Source organism: Mauremys mutica, chromosome 7 (genome assembly GCF_020497125.1).
Source record: "Mauremys mutica isolate MM-2020 ecotype Southern chromosome 7, ASM2049712v1, whole genome shotgun sequence".
NCBI lineage: Eukaryota > Metazoa > Chordata > Testudines > Geoemydidae > Mauremys > Mauremys mutica.
The window spans coordinates 112,217,183-112,237,994 of NC_059078.1; the positions used below are offsets into that span (position 1 = coordinate 112,217,183).

Genomic DNA, 20,812 nt, shown 5'->3' on the forward strand with positions numbered 1-20,812 from the left:
AAAATTAGTGAAATAGCTGAATTTCAATCTAGAGATGGGGAAGCGTCTGGAAGAACGGAACTACTGCTGTGATGAACAGATCGCCTAATGCAATTGAACTGACTCTGAATGCCATTTGATGGTGATGCTTTCAGGACCAACATGGCACCCATCTAGTGTCCTATGGATTGTACCCACCAGCAGGTAAAGTATTATGGCAGTACTCACAATAGTCTGGCACATTATTCCCAGCCCATCTGTCTTGTATTGGGAAGCAGAATGCATTGGAAATGTGACTCAAAGAATGACACTTCATGCAATGGGAGAGTAGATATTAGGATGACCAAAAAGGAAGTCACAGGAGGCCTTAGCTTTTCATGGAAGACTGGAACTGAGAGAATAATTGAGAATTATTAATGTATCTGAATAATTTGGCTTTTTTGATCCAGTGTCCTCATTTATAATTGTATTTATTATTCAATTAACTGATTTTCAAATTATTTACTAGATGGAAGGCAAATAATAAAAACAATAAAAAAAAGACAAGGTTGAATGCAACAAATCATTCCCCTCTATTCGACATTGGTGAGGCCTCATCTGGAGTACTGTGTCCAGTTTTGGGCCCCACACTACAAGAAGGATGTGGAAAAATTGGAAAAAGTCCAGCAGAGGGCAACAAAAAATGAGGAGAGGCTGAGGGAACTGAGATTGTTTAGTCTGCAGAAGAGAAGAACGAGGAGGGATTTGATAGAAGCTTTCAACTACCTGAAAGGGGGTTCCAAAGAGGATGGATCTAGACTGTTCTCATTGTACTTGATGACAGAACAAGGAGTACTGGTCTCAAGTTGCAGTGCGGGAGGTTTAGGTTGGATATTAGGAAAAACGTTTTCACTAGGAGGGTGGTGAAGCACTGGAATGGGTTACCTAGGGAGGTGGTGGAATCTCCTTCCTTAGAGGAGAAGGTCAGGCTTAACAAAGCCCTGACTGGGATGATTTAGTTGGGAATTGGTCCTGCTTTGAGCACGAGCTTTGACTAGATGACCTCCTGAGGTCCCTTCCAACCTTGATAGTCTATAATTCTATGAAATCACCAGTAAAGGCCATAATGTGTTATTTCCATTCCCTAGGCACTACCACAATACAAATGGTTGTTAATAATAATCAGTATATTGGATGTTATTTGTGCTCTTCTAGTAGGGGTGGGATTGGTGTTCAAACCTACATCATGTTCATGTTTATTAGCCATACATTAACTGTAGCAGGCAAGCTGGCATTCACCATAGGTGAACCCCCTGAGTTCTTCTAAAATAAATAATGTTTTTCCCTGAGTGTCCTCCACCAGAGAACCTGAGGCCTGGTGCAAACAAACAGAAAAGTCTTGTAAAAAAGTTCAAACAAAATGTTCCAGGTTTCTTCTTCCACAGGAATTTATTGGGGTTCCAGACCCGCCCCAGAGATCCAGTGCCACACAAGAAAGTAGAGGAGACTTTCTCCTGTAGCAGGTTAAATCCCGGATACACACAATACTCTCTCTCTCTCACTAATACTCCAGATGGTTCATCAGAGCTTGACACATTAGCAAACACCTCCCTGCTGCTCTAGTTACGCATGACAAAAATGTCACCTTTATCCAAGTCAGAATAATTTGCTCCATCAGTCTTGTAATTTGAGCAAATGTAATTAGTACAAATTATTTCTCTGCTTTGCGCATAGGGAAAATCCAGGTCCCTTGAACAAGTGTCAGCTTAGCATTATTGCATCCTGCCATTCATATCAGGCTGTCAAATAAATTTTCTGCATTGTCATTTTCTCTACATCATCTGGTTTAGTGGTTTTGTGGTGACAGACAGCTCTCATTGTTTAGCCTGAAGGATGTATAGCTCCTGGATGTGCTCATGTAATCTATTGCATGCCCGCTGCACAAAAAAATGAAATGAAACAATAGATGATTAAGGTTAAGTAGAATTGCCTACTTTCCTCCTGCTGCCCTTTCAATAAATCCCATTTACAACTCATTCTAGTAGGAGCAACCATTTGTAACATCCAAAAGACATTTTCGTTAACTATCAGAGGGTTAGCCGTGTTAGTCTGAATCTGTAAAAGCAGCAAAGAATCCTGTGGCACCTTATAGACTAACAGACGTTTTGGAGCATGAGCTTTTGTCTGTTAGTCTATAAGGTGCCACAGGATTCTTTGCTGCTTTCATTAACTAGGCTCTCAGCCTCTGCAGCTTTTCCCAGAAGTGATCAGTGCATTCAAACTGGAGATAATTTTGGAAAGTTTTGATGTGTGCAGTCCTTATCTGAAGCCCAGGCTGTGTGTGTGTGGCATTAATTTGTTATCAATCACTGAATCAGAGTGACTTTCAGGTTGTTTTCAGCTTTGTGTCTGCATAATAAAAGAAAAAGAGAGGGAGACAACAGACCAATTGAATTATTCACCCCAGGTTTTGTTCACTTCATTTTCTTTAAAACTTTCCTGCCATCAACACGCCTAGCACAGGTAGCACCAGTTTGGAGAGTAGAAGGATGTAAAATTTTGAATGGAGATTTTTAAAAGATTTCATTGGGAGTGTTCCAGAGAGAGTTTAATGGATGGATGGTGGTTGCTGAACTTGTGGTGGAAATCTCTGAGGGAGCTTAAGTTATCCATCCAGGGGATGAAAATATTATCGATGTATCTCATTGGTTTTGTGGTGCATTTGTTCAGAAATTCTTCTTCAAGGTTGTCCATGAAGTCCAGGATATCCACCTTAACACATTCATAACTACCTTTGCCAGAGAAGTAAATTGCATCATGGAATGGGCCACCCAAATACCCCAAGAGACTCTGCTTCAATACAGAAATAAAAACCCCTCTGACCGCACACCCCTAGTTGTCACCTACCACCCCATTCTGGAACCCATATAGGGTATCATCAAACTACAACCCATACTCATGGGGACCCCATCCAGAAAGAAATCTTTCCTGAACCCCCTCTTCTGCCCTTCAAACAATCCCCTAACATCACCAACCTCATTATCAGAAGCAAGTTCCCCCAGACCAGGACACACCAACTCAAAGTGGCAACAGATCTTGCCAGAACAGATACAAAACCTGCAGACATATCTCCAATGCTACAATTATCAACACCCTTCACAACATGCCTTTCAACATCCATAGGTCCTACACATGCCTATCACAACATGTGATGTACCTCATTCAGTGCACTAAATGCCCCGACAACAACTATGTGGCTGTGACAGTCTATATGTCTATACTATTATGGTCACCACTTTTACAAGACTATGATACATTTGTACAAAGTATGCCTTGTGAGGTATCATTTGAAAAATCAATCCGCTGAATATCAGTATCCTGTTTTATATATCTATCTGTATATATTGACACTATATGTGAAGTTATAAGATTCTACTGTACGATTGTTACTGAAATATTTTGTAATTCTGGGTAACACCACAAGACAGTTTTTCAGAGACAAAGACACACTAGAAGCCTAGACAGATGTTAAAGGGTCATCACCTAGTTAAGCGGCCATCCTTCAGTGTGTGTGAGGGTGTAAACAAGAAATTTATGTTTAATCTCAGGGAAGATTCAAACCTCATGTCCACAATGGACTGCGTGTCACCATGACTCAGCAAGGATGTTTCTGGCAAAAGAAATTGAACTATAAAGAGGAAGGAAAACATTTGACTTCTCCTCTTCCCCTCCATGTCTGCTCATGACATCAAGGACTCTCAAAGAGCTGAACTAAGGGGGAGTGCTCCCAAGCAGAAAGGTGACCCAGCCTATGAAATTTACATGCAGCAGATGGTGAAAGAAAAAAAACCTTTGCTTTTAAGTTCACTTAGCTTGTTAAGTTAGGTATTAACTTGCACGTTATTCTTTTGTAACCAATCCTGACTTTACGCATCATCACTTGTAATCACTTAAAATCTATCTTCTTGTTTCATCTCAACCATTGTGTTTGGATTAGAGTGTGTAGGAAACTCTATTTGGGAAAAGAAGGCTGGTACATATATCATTTTCCTTTGATAATTGATAGACTTTCTATTAGCTCATATTGCTGGCCAGTACAAGATGAACATTTCTGGGGAAAAAAGTCTTGGACTTGAGAATCTGCTGGTGTCACCCTGTATGTAATTCATGGCTGGCTGGCTAAGCATTCATGTAACATAGCTGGAATTGATTTTACATGCTAGAGGCTGTGTGTAAACAGGCCAATAGTGGATGTTGTTACAGCAAAGCAGTGTAAAAGGCATCCCAGGCTAGATAATTAAGGGGACAGCTGTTCAACAGTCCAGATTGTACCCTGGGAAATGTCACAGTGAGCAAAACCAATCACTACGCTCTCGAATGAACTCATACAGGAAAACAATAAAAGACAAAAACACCACGTCATCTCTGGGTGAGCACCTTTCATAAAGTGATCACTGTATATTTGACCTGTCAGTCCTCTTCCTCAAAAGAAACCTGCACAACACTTGCCTGGAATCTTAAATTCATATCATTGTTAAGACACTCAAAAATCATGATCTTAATAAAGACACTGGATTTATGGCTTATTACAACCATCTGGGTTGTTACACCCCACTAACTATCTTTTTCCTATGACTACTGGGGTGCTAATGAGCCACTTCACCTTGAATGGCCCCTTAGAATATCTGCTAACTACATACGCTAAACTCTCTATTTGATCTTCTATTTAGCTGTGATATTCTGAGTACTTTCCTCAGATCCGAGGAAAGCTTTCAAGCCACACAAAGCTCTGTCTCTCTCACCAATAGAAGTTCATCCAATAAGAGATTACCTCATCCATCTTGTCTCTTTACTAAAGCAGTGCCTCCTGTGTCTGTACAGTGGTCGGCCATTATTTCCATTAAAGACATGTATAGTGTTAGGCTATGTCTACACTACAAACCTTACAGCTGTACAGGTAGTGGTACAGCTGTTCTGCTGTAAGGTTTCCTGTGTAGCCATTCTTTGCTGGCAGGAGAGAAAACTCTCCTGCTGGCATAATTAAACCACTCCCAAGGAGCAGCAATAACAATGTCAGCAGGAGAGGCTCTTCTGCCAACATAGTGCTGGCGAGACCAGCACCTTCTGTCAGCGAAACTAATGTTGGTCAGGGATGTGTTTTTTCACACCCCTGAAGGACAAAATTTTTTATCGACAAAAGTGCTAGTGTAGCAAAAGCCAGAGTCTTTCAAAGAATTACTTTTAAGCAATGTTGGAGAGGAGATATGAAAAGTTCAGGTAAATTTATTGGAACATGGTGTAAATTATGATTACATTTAGAATCCAGGAATCTAAACATTCTGGACTATTGTGTTCTATTACCTTTTATAATTCTTCAATGAGTATGTAGCTGGAAATAGGCTTTTAGCACAAATCTAACTTCAACATTTTACTCTATCATTCAGGAAAAAAAGAAAAGTTATTCATATTTAATTAGGAAGGATATACCATATTTTCTGATAAAGAACAAAATAGAATAATGTCATAAGTGAAAGAACCTCCAGAAATGCATTTTAAACATCTTTCATTCATAACTCTTATTTTTAAGGTTAAAATTAGGTTGGATGGGATGTTCACACTGAAAGAGAATGCCAGGAAAAACTTGGGAAACAGCAGGAATCTGTGTAAGTACCAGGATCTATCTGCATAGATTTCCAAAAGTGGGCTTTTGCCAGTAAATTAGCATAATCTTCCTTCACAGACACAAACAGAAGTCTTGATTCTCCTCTAAACAGGTTTAAATCAGGGGCAGATCAATGTATATCAATGGTATTTCATTGATTTTACACCAGTGTAGGTGAGATTAAGGCTCACAGAATTTAAGAGATCAGATCCATTCTCTCTCTAAATCAAATTTATTTTCTAAGGATTTTTACTTGGCCTTTTTTGTCAATATTAAGTTTCATAAATTTTCAGGATGACATTTTGTATTTAGTGAACATTTAGAAACAATGTTCTTGAATTTCTTCCCATTATGTTTGTGTACATGTTGTTTTCTATATAAGGGTTGTGCTTAGTCAAAACTTCTAAACTCAGCAGTTATGAGTCACTCTGGAACTTCCTTGAGGTTCAGTAACCAATGTCTCTCATTCTTGCCTCAAGAACTTGCCTTTGACACTCAGGGTATATCTTCACTACCGGATGGATTGGCAGGCAACTACTGATCCAGCGGGGATCAATTTATCGCATCTAGTCTAGACACAATAAAATTGATCCCCAAGCGCTCTCCCATCGACTCCTGTACTCCAACTCGGCAAGAGGCGCAGGCAGAGTCGACGGGGAAGTGGCAGCAGTCGACTCACCGTAGTGAAGACACCGTGGTAAGTAGATCTAAGTATGTCGACTTCAGCTACTTAGATCGATCCCCCCCACCCCCCGTGTAGACCAGGCCTCAGTGGGGGACTCAGGTGACCTAGTGGGCCAAAACCTTCTCTCTTGTTGGACCTTGTATCACTTGTCTGCCAGTCTGAACTCCATCTCTTATTCCTGCTCCCCACTATTCCATCTGATTCTCAAATCACTGGGCTGTGGTACAGATTGCATTCTCAGTTGGTCTTTGGATCTACCTACTAGCTTCCCCATAGCTTCTCCCCAGCTCCCACTGAATGGGCTAGGAAGTGAGGAGATGGAGAGAAAAGTGTAATTTAGAAAGTTGGGAAGAGGTGATGTCAGCATGCCGGAGTGTGCATGCAGGTGTAGGTGGGATATCTAGTCTTTACTGGAGAAGGAGCTGGATGGTCCCCAAGCTAGATAGGTCATACTTTTCATAGCCTTCTTTGTTGTAGCAAAACATGAAAATATGATTTTCATACCTGTTTTTAGAACATAGCCAACCCAAGAGAATAATGGTGTTGTTGCATAGGACAGGGCTCTCAGAATGTCAGGACCACCACTTGTCTGTAGTTGACTGCCATAAAGGAATATACAGATTTTTCTGTTAATTCACATCCAGGACAACCATGACTACATTGATAGTTTTGGTCGCTTGCTGTAAAATGTACATAGGAACCTACTATTTATTTTTCACAAAATCTAATAGCAATTAGTTATTTCCTATAAAATGTCTCCAAATATCCCCCTTCCCCCCGCATTGGAGTTTAGAGTTCTTGAATGTGGGGTTTTGGTTCAGTCCATTATAAAGACATATGAGTAAACCTTAAAATATGGATCCCGAACCAGGTTTGGATTACAGCCACACTCCCAAAGTTGGGGTCTTCAGAACTACTTAGTCTTTGGTCCTGAAAATCCTTATATATTTTAGGGAGCATTTGTATCCTATTGCTAGAGAGGGAGTTATGCAAGAGTACACACAACAGGAACTAGTCCCCCACACTGAGTGTCTAGTTCCCTGTGTTCCAGTTCCTTTACTCTCAGGAACACAGAGGAAAAAGAAATGTAGTATGGGGAAAGAATGGGCATGCTTAAGGAATCATGGGTTTAAGTGCAATCCTCAGCATGCCAGTAAGTCTTGTAGGTGCACACTCCCTTCTTTGCCAAAGGCTTGCTATTATGCAGAAGTAACTTGATGCCTGCACAGCAGCATTCTCAATAGATTCCCCTGTTCTCTGCTCTGATTGTCACTTATTTGCTGTGCTTATAAATGCATGGTCCATGATCAACCCATCTGTGAGCATATTATGTCTGTTGGCCAATAACTGTAGGTAATATATTATCAGAGCAGATGACTTTGTATTTGATGATATACCAGGAGCTATATCTTAATAGGGCAAAAGCCTTCTCCCAATTATCTCTGTGCAACTCTATGACCCCACCAAACGACAGTGTAAATGACAGCAAACTTTGTCCTATGTTGTGTAGGTAGAATGGTGAAAGCTTTAGTGAACTCATAAAAATTGTAACACAAGGAGATAAGAGAATCTCCATGAGGAAGTTTAAGTACATGAAATTCAGATGGATAAAGAGGACTTTGAAAAAAAGTCCTCTATTTATTACTTACCTTCACACCCAGCAGTTACTTAGGAAACTGCCCATTCCAGATATTTCATTAATGTAAGAGCTGTAGATTTTATTCCTCATAGATTTACGGAGTATGAATGTTCACTAGCAGGACTGTATAACTCTGTCTTGCTTCTTAATCAAATGCATTAATATTTACTAATATATGTATGAGTCCTCAAGAAAGAAGAGGCGCATATCATCCAGTCCATCTGTTGTTAAACTTTAACATTCTAGCAGGTGTGTTTCCTGGGGAAGTGAAAGTAAACAATATTCTTCTTGAAAGCAGACAGAACATTTCATAAGCAGGCTGTAACAAAGTGGTAGGAATCTTTCTTTGCCATAACAGCAGGATTTGGAGCCCTGCAGAGAGAGACAGGTTAATTACTTATGATTTAGCAGATGTGGCTCATTCCACTCCATGCTGAATATAAGGAAGGCATGAACAAATCTCTAGAGAAAAGAAAGTATGGGTTGAGATGAACAGACTGACTGAGGAAAGTAGGGCCTGGGACAAATGGATAGGATGGATCAACTGACCATCCAAAAGGGAAAGGAACTCTAGAATACCAGGTCTATAATACATTTTCTGTTCCCTATGTTGCTGTGCACATGTGCAAAATGTTGTGTGCCTAATTTATGCACACATTTGATATATGAAAACACACAAGTGCATAATTGGTCTTTTTACATGTAAATAACCTATCTGTATGTACATTTATAATATTTTCTAGTATAAACTAAAGATGAGATTATTGAAAATAATGGGAATTAGCAGCCTGAATTCCCTAGGTGGCTTTGAAAGCCTCACCCCCAAGAACACACAATTTTGCATGCATACGCTCTTAAAAATCTGGCCCTGTGTTGCCAGGGTTCATATTCTTGGGGCCCAATCATGCAAGGTGCTGAGCACTTGGTCTCTGAGCCAGCAAGGCACTTAAGTGCATGAGATGGAAAGAGCTCTCTGCACCCCTGTAGGGGAAAATGAAGTCATCCTCATTTACATGAATTCTGAAATTGTTTACCCATAGTTCAGCATATTGTCTTTTGTTGCTTAAATTGGAATGTTCTGTTTAAATAATAGATTTTGTTTCTGTAATTGTATTCATGAAAAGGCACAGAGATTGTACACATACCCTGGAGTAAGAGGGTCACCCTGAATTTACAGATGGTAGACTCTGGCTTGGAAATGGGATTCAAGCCTAACATGGAGAGGGGAAAGGGCTTGTTCTTAAAGAGCAGCAGCTCCACCCCAGGAGCAGGGACTCTGTCAAAGGGTCTTGTTACAGTAAAATGTAATTGTGGTTTGACATAACCAAGGACTCCTGAGTGCTTTGGAGTGAGGAAAAGAACCCCTGCCACCTAGAGAGTTGACCAGCAGGTTTTATTTTCATTTCCCAGTGCTAAGTAGGCATATGGGTCTGAGTTAGGCTTCAACTATAGTATTACTTATTTTAGGAAAGGACCATTAGATAGACAGACCCTGTCCCTTGTGCTCCCACTGGCAACCTGGTAGAAGGGTTACATTAATTTTCAGTATGTGATTAGTCCTGTTGACCTCTGTGGGACTAGCAATTACACGCTTGAAGTTAACTTGGAGCTCACTACTTGGCAGAATCAAAAACTTGCTGAGTGGCTTGTTGCCTTACTAATGGATTCACACTTAAAAATTATATCCTGCCATTGGGTTTTACACTAAACTCCCAATTAATGTAGTGGGAGTTCTACACACTGAGCAGTAACCCTGAGAGAGTTACTGACAGTGAAAGCTGGCTCAAAATTCTCCAATGGAACAGTTTTCTGTTGAAGACGGCTTATTAGTTGAAATCCAAATGTTGCAATCGAACAAACATAACCCAGACAGGCCTCTGATAGAGTAAGCAGATTTTTGTCTGAAACCTACCTAATTTCCTGCCTGCTCATCCACCCAATTCCTGGGCAGCCTGCCAGTTGGTGAGCCTGGGTTTCCAAGCTCTTCAGCAACCACTTGGGGGAATTCCATTTTTAAAATGATCAGCATGAACTCTTGATACATTTTGGTGCGGATTCTTTTTCATGGAGAATTTTGAAATCTGAGGGGTTTGTTCCAAGTCAGGGGGAAAAAAATGAAATTCTAAAGTCCTCCATGAAACAGAATTACTCTTCTCCACACAGCACTATAGAGAAGCAGAGGTCTGCTTCTCTATCACAAACTCACTGACACCCCCTCCGCCCCCCCCCCAAAATCTATTTTCCAACAGAGAATTACTTTTCAGTTATTTAGATACAGACGAACACCTGATATTTTATTAGGAGTCTTCAGCTGAATTTTAAAACAACTGCTCATATCCAAAAACACTAGAACAAGGGGACACCTCTACCGCAATCCACGTTCAGTTTCTTGATTGGTTTCCCATACCTCTGAGTCAACTTCCGTATTCTTCTCATGGCCTTGACTATGTCTTTGGAGGTGGAGCGGAGATATTCTATCATTAGAAGTGCAATGATTTATCCTTATTTCGGCTGAATGTGAAGGAGGCAAAAAGAAAGAACTTTGCATCTCACTTGAAAATGGAGCAGACATTCTCCATATTGCTCCTATAATTTATTAAACATTCTTTTTTTTATTTGCTTTGTGTTTAAAGTTAGCATTTTGTCTTATTAATGAATGATTACTGCTAAATTTGTCATGTTTATAAGCCTTCTTAAATCACTGGCCCTATTCTAGTGTAGATACAATGAAGAAGATCTCATTAGATCATTTGGCTATGCATTATTTATACTGTATATTTCATTCTGCTTGTCCATGGTAAAAATTGTGATTGCCTTCCTCTAGTGTTAACAGGGGTTTAAGCTGTAAGAGAGCTAATTTAAAATCTGGAGAATACTTTTTCCTTCAGACTGAAGATTTATTCTGTAGATTATGGAAATAATTCTGTTTTACAGTACCACATGGTTGGATATATATTTTTGATTTGGAAAGTGCTCACAAATTACTGTCCTTAGTGTATGATCTTTCATGATTAAATACAAGGGAAATCTAAGACTATATCACTATTTCTTCGGACCTACCAGATCATGAGTTTCAATATGGAAATTGCACATCAAAGTTGGAAATTTTTATTTGTGTTTGGTCTCCACTTGTGTTTTTATTCAGACCCTGATCCTGCAAGCTCTTACCCTGCATGGAAGCCCACCCAAGAGTCTTAGATTGCAAGCCCTTAGGGGCAGGCACCATGACATGTTTTTGAGGTACATAGCAAATAGTGTCCTTGAAAAATAAATAGTCCATAATCCAATTTTTCTAAAAATCCCCTAATTCTGTTTATCTGCTTTTTCCCTTTAAACTGTTCCCTCTGCCTGAGAGATTCAAGTAGCTTCTTCAAATCTTACTCCTGGGTATAAAAGTATGCTCTTCCAATAAGGGAACAGAGCCAATACCATACATGCTCACATTTTAATTATCACACTGAATTTTTCATAATCTAGCCATAAAGTAAAAGAATGATCAAGAACATGTTTTATAACTAATACATTCAAAGTAATCCTGGTCTGATCACAAACAGAACATTCCACAAGCAGAAAAAGTAGCTGAATTCACCAGGTAAATTTGTTGTGATTTATTTCCTTAGCAGTAATCAGAGACTTATTTTATAGGCTGCCACCATGCCTGCTGTAAGACATCCTCTGCCCTCACCACCCCACATACCATTAGGCATAACAGCTTCTTCTGGCAATATAACCTGTTCTGTTATTTTTAATACAGCTAAAATCCAGAAACTAGTCACAAAGGCCCAGATCCTCAAAAGTATTTAGGCACTTAACTTTCATTGAAATATCTTTGAGGATCCAGGCCAAAATGACTTATTAGGAAGAAAAAAATAATCTTTGGAAACAAAGTGGGAAAGGTAGCAAAACTGGTACAGGCTAATCTGGAGCCAAAAATGGTGTGGGGGGAGGAACAAAGCTCACATAATGGGCTGATTCCTGCGGTTCTTACTGCAGCAAAACTTTCAGTGAATTGTGATTTTTATTTAACTTGGGAAAGGATTGAGGGACTATGTCCCAGTGTGAAGTTTTTGCACATCCTCCTTGTTAACTGCTGTTGAGGCAGGGGTGGGCAAACTTTTTGGGTTGAGGGTCACATCCGGGTGGGGAAATTGTATGCAGGGCCAGGGCAGGTGGTTGGGGTGTGGAAGGGAGTGCGGGGTGTGTGTGGGGGGGTGCGGTGTGTAGGAAGGGGCTCAGGGCAAGGGATTGGGGCAGAGGAGCAGTGTGGGGCTGTATGAGGGGGCTCGGGGAAGGGGATTGGGGTGCAGAAGGGATGTGAAGGGTATGAGGGGGCTCGGGGAAGGGGATTGGGGTGCAAGAGAGGTGCGAGGTTCAGTCAGGGGGCTTAGGGCAGGGAGTTGGTTTGGGCTCCATCCCAGTGCCACTTACCTAAAGCGGCTCCAGGGTGGCAGCGGTGCACACTAGGGCTAGGGTAGGCTCCCAGCATGCCTGCCCTGTCCCCGGCCCCGTGCTGCTCCAGGAAGTCCTATGGCCCGGGGAGGGGGAGGGCACGGAGGGCTCCGCGTGCACTGCCATTGCTGCGCCTCCAGGTATCTCCCTCAAAGCTCCCAATTGGCCGTGGCTCCCTGTTCTCGGCCTGGATGCAAGGGCAACGCACAGAGCCCTCTGTCCGGGGGGCCACAGGGCATGGTGCCAGCCACTTCCGAGAGTGGTGCAGGGCCCATAGCGCCATGGGGGCAATCCCACAGGATGGATCCAAAGCTGTAGTTTGCCCACCCCTGTGTTAAGGCAATGAGCCTCATCAATAATTAAAGCCACAAAGATGCTATTTTGTGTTGCTTATTTCCCCACTTGAAAAAAAAAATGTTGTTCTCTTATAAATTGCTACCAACCATCAGGAATTTGAAGACATTTTATAGGAAATAACTAATTGCTATTAGATTTTGTGAAAAATAGTAGATTCCTATGTACATTTTACAGCAAGAGACCAAAACTATCAATGTACTCATGGTTGTCCTGGAGCAAATTCTAAGGTTTATTGAAAAACATCTAAAACTGGTTAATTACCATAAAGAAGGCCTTTATATGGCCACCATTACAATAGGCTTGGTCAACACTTAAAAAGTTAGCTTGACGAAGCTACGGTGCTCTGGGATGTGAAATCCACACCCAGAACATCTCATGTGTAGATGCAGGTAGATCAACAAAAGAATGCGACCATCACTCAAGGAGATGGTGTTCCTACAGCAATGGAAAACCCACTTTTGTAGGCTGAGTCTGCACGAGGGGATTATGTCAGAATAGCTATGGCACTGTAGTTATGTCAGGATAGTCCCATTAGTGTAGTCATGGCCATAGCGTCTGACCACCTCAAATTTTAATGTATTTATCCCCTGTAAGAAAGGGCAGTGCTATTATCCCCATTTTGGAGAGGGTTGAGCAGTCAGGGTTCAGGAAAGGAAGTAGCACCTGTGATCAAGTCTTGGCCTTGACCACCTTTATCAAAAACAGTTTTCAGCAAAATCTAAAGATAGGAGATGTCTTCCTAGATTTGACCACCGCTTATGACACGGACTGGTACAGAGGCCTTCTGTGTAAACTCTCTTGAGTTGCCCTGTGTTGGATAGTTGAAGAAGTAGAGCTCCTCCTCCAAAATAGGCGGTCAGAGTACACACGGGTGACCTTGCAATTCCTGGCTCAGGACTGTGCCTAAGGGACAATCTGGCCCTAACGGTTTTGAACACACCATATTTGGCATTAACTATATCACTACACCACTCTAATCACAGCTGTAATCGTATTTATGAAAATGTTATAATTTTATCAAAAACCCACTGACATATAAATGAACGGAACAGCTAAAGCGATTCTCCAGTGGCTTTAGAAGACTCAATGTATTAATGCATCTTTGTTCAATATACATGAAGTGCCAAATTAAAATTTTATATTGAAAAATACTTCTGTTTAGATATAATTGCCTTTCCCGTATTGTTTTCCCAAGAAAGACCTAGAGAAAATATTTACACATTGCCTAGAAGAAGAAAATCATTAGCTGGTTTATTAGCAAACTCTTTTGAGAAATACCATATTGTTGCCCAGGAGATGATATCATAGAAAAACAAAGCAGGTTTGTCAAGACCTTTTTTCGAATGGTCCATGTACTTCCCCCACTTTTTTTTTGCATCCCTTTATATTTTTCTGCTGTATTCTTCATTTATAGCTCCATTGAAATAAAAATAAACAATAAAAGTATCCTAAGTATCAAACATTTAAGAATGAAATTATTTTTAAAAGCACTGAAAAATATTTGCTTCTGGGTCACCTGAGGGCAACCCACAACAAATTACTCATTATTTGTACTGCAGTAGTACCCAGAGGCCTCAAAATGGGGGCCTCATAGTACTCTGTGCTATACGGACACATAGTAATAGACAGTTTCTGTCCTGAAGATCTTTCAATCTAAGCAAACAAATGGTTAAAGGGAGTATTATGATCTTCCTTTTACAGGTAGGGAACGGAGATACAGCATATTAAGGTCCAGATTTTCAAAGGTATTTAGGCTCCTAAAGAGGCAGATGGTGCTTTTGAAAAATCTCACTAGGAATTTTAGGAGCCTATCTGCATCTTTAGGAGCCTATGTACCTTTAAAAATCCATCCCTCGGTGCCTTGGCTAAGGTCACACAGGAAGTCTGTGGCAGACCCAGGAAATGAAACCTGATCTACTGTGGACCAATCCAGTGCTTTAACCACAAGATCATTTTTCCATTCAAAGGAGATAGTCCCACTCTGGAGAAAGGAAAGGAAAGAAAGGAGTCAACAAAAGATTCTCAAATAAGTTAACAAGCATCCAAATTGCACAATTTCTTGTTGGCATAAAAGATCTATCTGATAGTGAAAATCTTCTGTCCATGTCCAGAGGGTTCTAATCAAGTGCCCTGCTCCCACACCTCTGGTTAGTAGGAGCCTTCCAATTACAAAACACTAAATCCAAGCCTGCTGAAGCACATTCACAATTTGATCTAAGCAAGCTTTCTCATCTAGCCATTTCTTGGCAGAGAGCCCCCAGGGAAGTTTCTTCTCATCTGAGACTATATGAGGAGGCAAATTACATTTTCTGGAAAGTAGTTTTTTTTTTTTAAACCAGTTGTTATGGATTAGTCATTCAGGTGCTATGAGAAAGATTTACCACTGTTCCAAGGCATTTTAAATTCACTCAATTACTTTAACTACACCCCAGAAGGCTAGGAATTTCTAATAACTTGTATCCATAAACAGAAACTTTATTTAAAAAGGGGCTAGGGTTAAGTAAGTGTAGTATCTCCCACCACAACTCTTAAAAGGAAATGCCAAGTTAAGGCACTCCTCTTAATTATTCCATAGGTCTGACATAGCACATTTCTACTGACAATGGGAGACTCCGCAACTTCCGAGGGAACTTCCTTCTGTCTCCAACATATAAGGAGACACACAACACTAATCTCTCTCACATCATAATGCAACTCCTTGACAACAAGGATTCAGTGTTGACAAGAGTGCGATCTGTTTGTGTGGGGTGAGGAAGGGTCAGATGACCTGGATGTGCCTTTGGGTGATGTTTTTTTCTAAACCTAACTGCAAAGAAGTAAATAGCACTGGTTGAAATATATATATTTTCCATGTCAAATTTCAATTTTTGGCAGAAATTTGAACACCAAAATATTTTTGCCAAAAAATGAAAGAAAGATTTGGGGGGGGTGTGTGGGAATACTGCCCCACTGCCTCATGGAAGTTGTATTTTGAGTACCTCATTCTCTCCCTTGTCAGACTATATCTCCCATAATGCAGTTTTACTTCACTGGGACTTAAAACACTTGCTTAAAAAGTTAGAATCAGGTGCTAAAGGACCCTTCTCCAATAACACTAATACCTAACTCTTATATAGTGTTTTTTACCAGTGGAGCTGAAAGCACTCTACCAAAGAGGTAAGTATCATAATCGGGGCCTAATTCAGACAGCTGGTTTACTTAAAGTGTGACTAGGAAGTTTCTGTTAGGATAAGATTAACAAAACAAAATAATATTCATCTAGGTTTAAGAATTTCCCAAGTCATATGTTAATTTTTCAAAACAGCAAATGGATAGCAAGGGATAAGCCAACTCTTCACAACAACACAGTGCAGCGCCAAGCAAGGAAACCATATACATGTGTGCTGATAAAATGGCCTGACATTTTTAAAAACCCATCCCGGGAACTTGCCCTAATCCACCTTCTTCCTCGTGTCATTCTTCCCCCCAACCCTGTACTCCTGCTCACTCCATGCGTCTACCACTATCATCCATCACAGACCACTGATGGGGCAAGAGACCTCTTCTCCAGAGCTCTTGCCATCTACAGCAGCTTTCCTGAATCTCTCCACCTCACCCACTCTCCATCTCTTTTCAAATGCCATATGAAAAAAAAACAAAAAAACCCTGTCTTTTCTCCTCCTCCCCCCCATGCCTCCTAAAACCTCTCTCCTTCTGTGTTTGTTATTTAACTCTTTAATTACATTGTTTATTTCTGTAAGTATTCTGGGTCACAATGCATGAAAGACAATACAAAATACAGTTCCATTCTATGACACAACCTTGAATCTTGAAGAAATAAATGACACGTATGAGTCAAGACAGATAGCAGTCCAGGAGACACATGGAAAAGTTTTTGTGTAACTGGGTGGTTGGGTAAGAGTAATATTTCCCAAGCTTCTCCATGCCACAAACCCTAGGATTCCCCTTCCCATGTACCAATATGGAAAAGGCAGGGTGGTTGTGATCCCCTGACATCTCTTCTTGACTCACCTCTCCCTCACCAACCCCTAAGCTGAGAACCTCTGAAACAGGCTCTTGTCACTGAGGAAAATGAGTCTATAAAAGAGGGTTTAGCATCTCTGAGTGGAGCCTGCATGTTTTTCACTAACTGGCATATGTAGAGGCCAAAAAGCAGCTGGAGATGTGAATTCAGGGCACTTTTCACAAATAAATTAGGTCAGGAGCCAGGGTTCCCAGATCCATCCTCTAGATCATTCTATCACTACTACATGTTCAGAGTCTTAGGGCTAGTCTACACTTACCTGCTGGGTCGACGCGGTGAGTTCGACTTCTCGGAGTTCGAACTATCGCGTGTAATCTGGACGCGATAGTTCGAACTCTCCGCGTGCTCCGGTCGACTCCGGTACTCCACCACTGCAAACGGCGGTGGCAGAGTCGACCTTGGAGCCGCGGACTTCGATCCCGCGGCGTCTGGACGGGTAAGTAGTTCGAACTAGGGTACTTAGAGTTCAGCTACGCTATTCACGTAGCTGAACTTGCGTACCCTAGTTCGACCCCCGCCCTTAGTGTAGACCTGCCCTTATTGAAGTGGCTTTATTGAAAGCTGTAGCTCAAATTACTTCCAAAGTACAATGCAGTGCTTATGTACCAGAGATAACTCACTTTTTCCCCTTTCAGTAATGATGCATTCCAGTAACTTTTAATAATCAAGAGCCTATTTTTCCCCTAACTGCAATAAATAATTTCACCCTCAATATGATGATTTTATGCTTCAGGGTGCAAGCGCATAAGTGTAACTGTAACACTTAACTGGCTACACTGCTATAAAAATTAGGTCTACCTTTGAAGCATTACGCTTCCCAAAATAGATTCACTCGAAATGGTAGTTAATTTCATGAACTTATCCTATGGGAGCATTGAAGAATGGTTCAGCTTTCTCACAGAAAAAGCTTCATGAGCATATCTGAGCTGCTTAGGTACACCCAGTGCTTACACTTTTTATTCAAATCACTGAAAATTAATAAGCAAGTTTCAGACAGTAAATTGTTGCTGTTACATTATCTTTTATTGACTATACAGTTCATGTAATGCCAAAGATCTATATTCTCTTTCACTGAATTTACCTTTTTGACTTCAGCAATCACAGAAGCAGTTAATCAAAATTAGTTCAACTTGGACACCAGGGAATAATTTGGGGAGAAGAATGAAAGAGTAAGCATTGTATTAAAAACAAACAAACCTGAGTTAGTAGAGTTATTTGTCTGCTTGTGGAAATTAATGGGACTTTGCTTAATAATAACTAAGGTATCAGGCAGAAAATTCTCTTCTGCTGTATGTGTGTCAATTATATTTACTGATATCTTAAGCAGTTGGGGGCTTCTTGAAATTTTTTTTTTTTTTAAAAAAGCAAACAAAACTTAAAATACTGAAACTTGATTCAGAGTCTTTAGGACTGAAAATCCCAAGTACAGCAGGTTCTAGGTACTCTTCTTCACAGGTGGATTCAGGAAGCATACATGGCTCTGACCCAGTGCTGGCAGGAGAGTCCATGAATCCCCCAAGGCCCTAATACTGCAAGGTCCTCCACCCATGCAGAGTCCTGTGACAAGGTGGAGTCCCGCTGTATTCATTGCAGTACTGTCTGGTCAAAGAGGCTCAACTGCATGGAGCAACGTGCAGTGTCCAGACCCAATTTGGATGTATGGCAGCCCCTGGAGTTACTGGGGAGCATCACTGGTAAGGAAGGGAGCCAGAGCTGCCATTAGAGTGACCAAATAGCAAATGTGAAAAATTGGAATGGGGCCGAGGGGCAGTAGGTGCCTATATAAGAAAAATCCCCAAATATTGGGACACTCCCTATAAAAATCAGGACATCTGGTCACCCTAACTGCCATGCATATGTTTGTAAGGGAGGGGTCCTTTGCTATGTAACACAAATTGTCTTCTAGGATTCATAGATTGAAGTCCTGGGTTAAGCCTTGTGATAGAGGTAGGAGCAAAATGAAGACAGACTAGCTACTGCTGCTCTGAGGAAAGAGAATGTTTCATAAAAGGGTTAGAAGCAAACAGTGCTGCAGCTATTGCTTGCAAGAGTAATCAGGGATTTATCAAAGCTCTTAGCTTTAATGCACAAAGAGAAGGAGAAAATAAAGACATAGGCCTGGATCCACAAAAGGGATTGAGGCATTGCACCTAGAAAATCACAGGAACAATGCTCTGATCCACAAAGCCTGAATTACACATATAGACCCTCTATACGATGAATGGGTAGAAGAAGGTGCCTTAAAATGCAATCTATAAAGCCAGCCACCTGGCGCTACTTAAACTAGTAGCCAATGTGTGCTAAACTCTGAGTTTGGTGCCTAAGCCCAGGCTGCAGGGAGGCACCTATCTCTGCTTGTGGGGAAGACAGGCAATCTGCCATCTTAAAAGGTAATAATTGGAGATATACCAATCTCCTAGAACTAGAAGGGACCTCAAAAGGTCATTGAGTCCAGCCCCCTGCTTTCACTAGCAGGACCACTTTTTGCCCCAGATCCCTAAGTGGCCTCCTCAAGGATTGAACTCACAACCCTAGCTTTAGCAGGCCAATGCTCAAACCACTGAGCTATCCCTCCCCACAGCTTAGGGCCATACAAAACAGACAAGGGTCAGGGGAAAGGAAGAGACCAAGCCTTCAACCTAGTGGTTAAGGCACTCATCTGGGCTTTGGAAGACATTTGATTCAAGTCCACTGTCTTCTGATGAGGAGAAGGGATTTGAACAGGGAACTGCCACCTCTCAGGTGTGTGCCTTGTGGTTATGGAATGTTCTGATTGAAGTTGTTCCACTATAATTAAATATTAATTAGGCCAGAGAGAGTGTAAACAACACTACACCTAGTGGTCAAAGCACTCAAGTGGCAGATTCCTATTTAAATCCTTTCCCCTCCCTTTTCTCCCTCCCCTTCCCTGGGAGAGAAGGCAGTACTTGAAGTGTGAGGGGATCTCACATATCCTGGGTGAGTTCCTTGTCTCCTAGGCTAAAGGTGATAAGGGGACTCTTCCTCCCCCACTGTGGCTGTCTTGTGTGTAGTTAGGGGGCCTCTTAGTACACCTCCCACATTGAGCCCCATACATGACCTAGGCAGTCAAGCACCCATCTTCCCCTGGTTCATGAACTGATCTGGAGCATAGTTGGGAGATAAGAGTCTGTATGCCCCGAGGGAGCAGCAGACATGCCCAGAGGAAGAAACATAGGCACCAAAGGAACTTTTACTGCAAAAACTTAGGCACTGAGCAAGTTTAGGTGCCTACAGGAATACGTGGCAGCCAAGCAGAAGTTGTGTGGATCATAGTGGTACCTAAAATTGGGACATCAGTGTTTAAGTACCTTTGGGGATGCTACCCATTGTGATTAGCTGAGAAGTATTGGATAAACATGCTGGTGGGTCTAGGAAGGAGGAACTACCATCAAAGTCTCCTTGAGGGAAGGAAATTGCAGAGTGATATCTAGGAAAGAACAGACCAGAGAATGGGCAGGTAAGGATTTATTTGCGTGTTTTCTCCTTCTCTCTCAGATAGGATCTGGACAGGAAAAACCCTGATGTTTGAAGGGCAAGAGAGAAGAACCTACTCAAGTCTCAGTCATTAAAATAAATCACAGTATTCCCCTGAGTAGCAATCTGCTAACAGTAGCAAAAGGAGTAGGTGACCAGATGAGAGCCAAACCACTGAGAAGCATGTAATAAAATAAATGGATATAAATATTTCTAGTATATAAAAAGCCTGTGTACATTTGTATAACTAGCCAAATAATGTCAAATACAAGTTCTGCATAAATCCTACTCAGTCTCTTTTTTTTTTTTTTTACCTTTAGTATCTGTGTGATGGATTGCTTCTGACTCCATCCTCTGCTCAGGAAGATATACACTCCTACTTAAGGAAAACATATAAATACTTCAGCAGCTAAGTCTGACTAACACTGAGCACAGTCACCAGTTAACTCCACACAACAGGCAGGTCTTTCTGCTTCAACTTCTGTTTATTAACTCAGTATGCTGAGGACTACAAGCATTAATTAATGCATTTAAAACACCAGG

At 41.2% G+C, this 20,812-nt stretch overlaps 1 long non-coding RNA gene across 2 annotated transcripts; it reads right to left on the reverse strand.

Annotated features, from left to right (window-relative positions):
• Positions 1-1,515: 1,515 nt before the first annotated feature.
• LOC123375197 lies at positions 1,516-20,716 on the reverse strand. 2 transcript variants are annotated; one of them, XR_006581336.1, is made up of 5 exons: positions 20,584-20,716; positions 10,352-10,455; positions 7,955-8,316; positions 6,810-6,904; positions 1,516-1,895 (listed from the first exon to the last, which is right to left on the reverse strand). It is a non-coding gene; the product is annotated as an uncharacterized LOC123375197 (long non-coding RNA). The 2 variants fall into 2 exon arrangements; XR_006581335.1 differs by lacking the exon at positions 10,352-10,455 and having other exon boundaries at positions 20,584-20,707.
• Between the last annotated feature and the right edge of the window lie 96 nt (positions 20,717-20,812).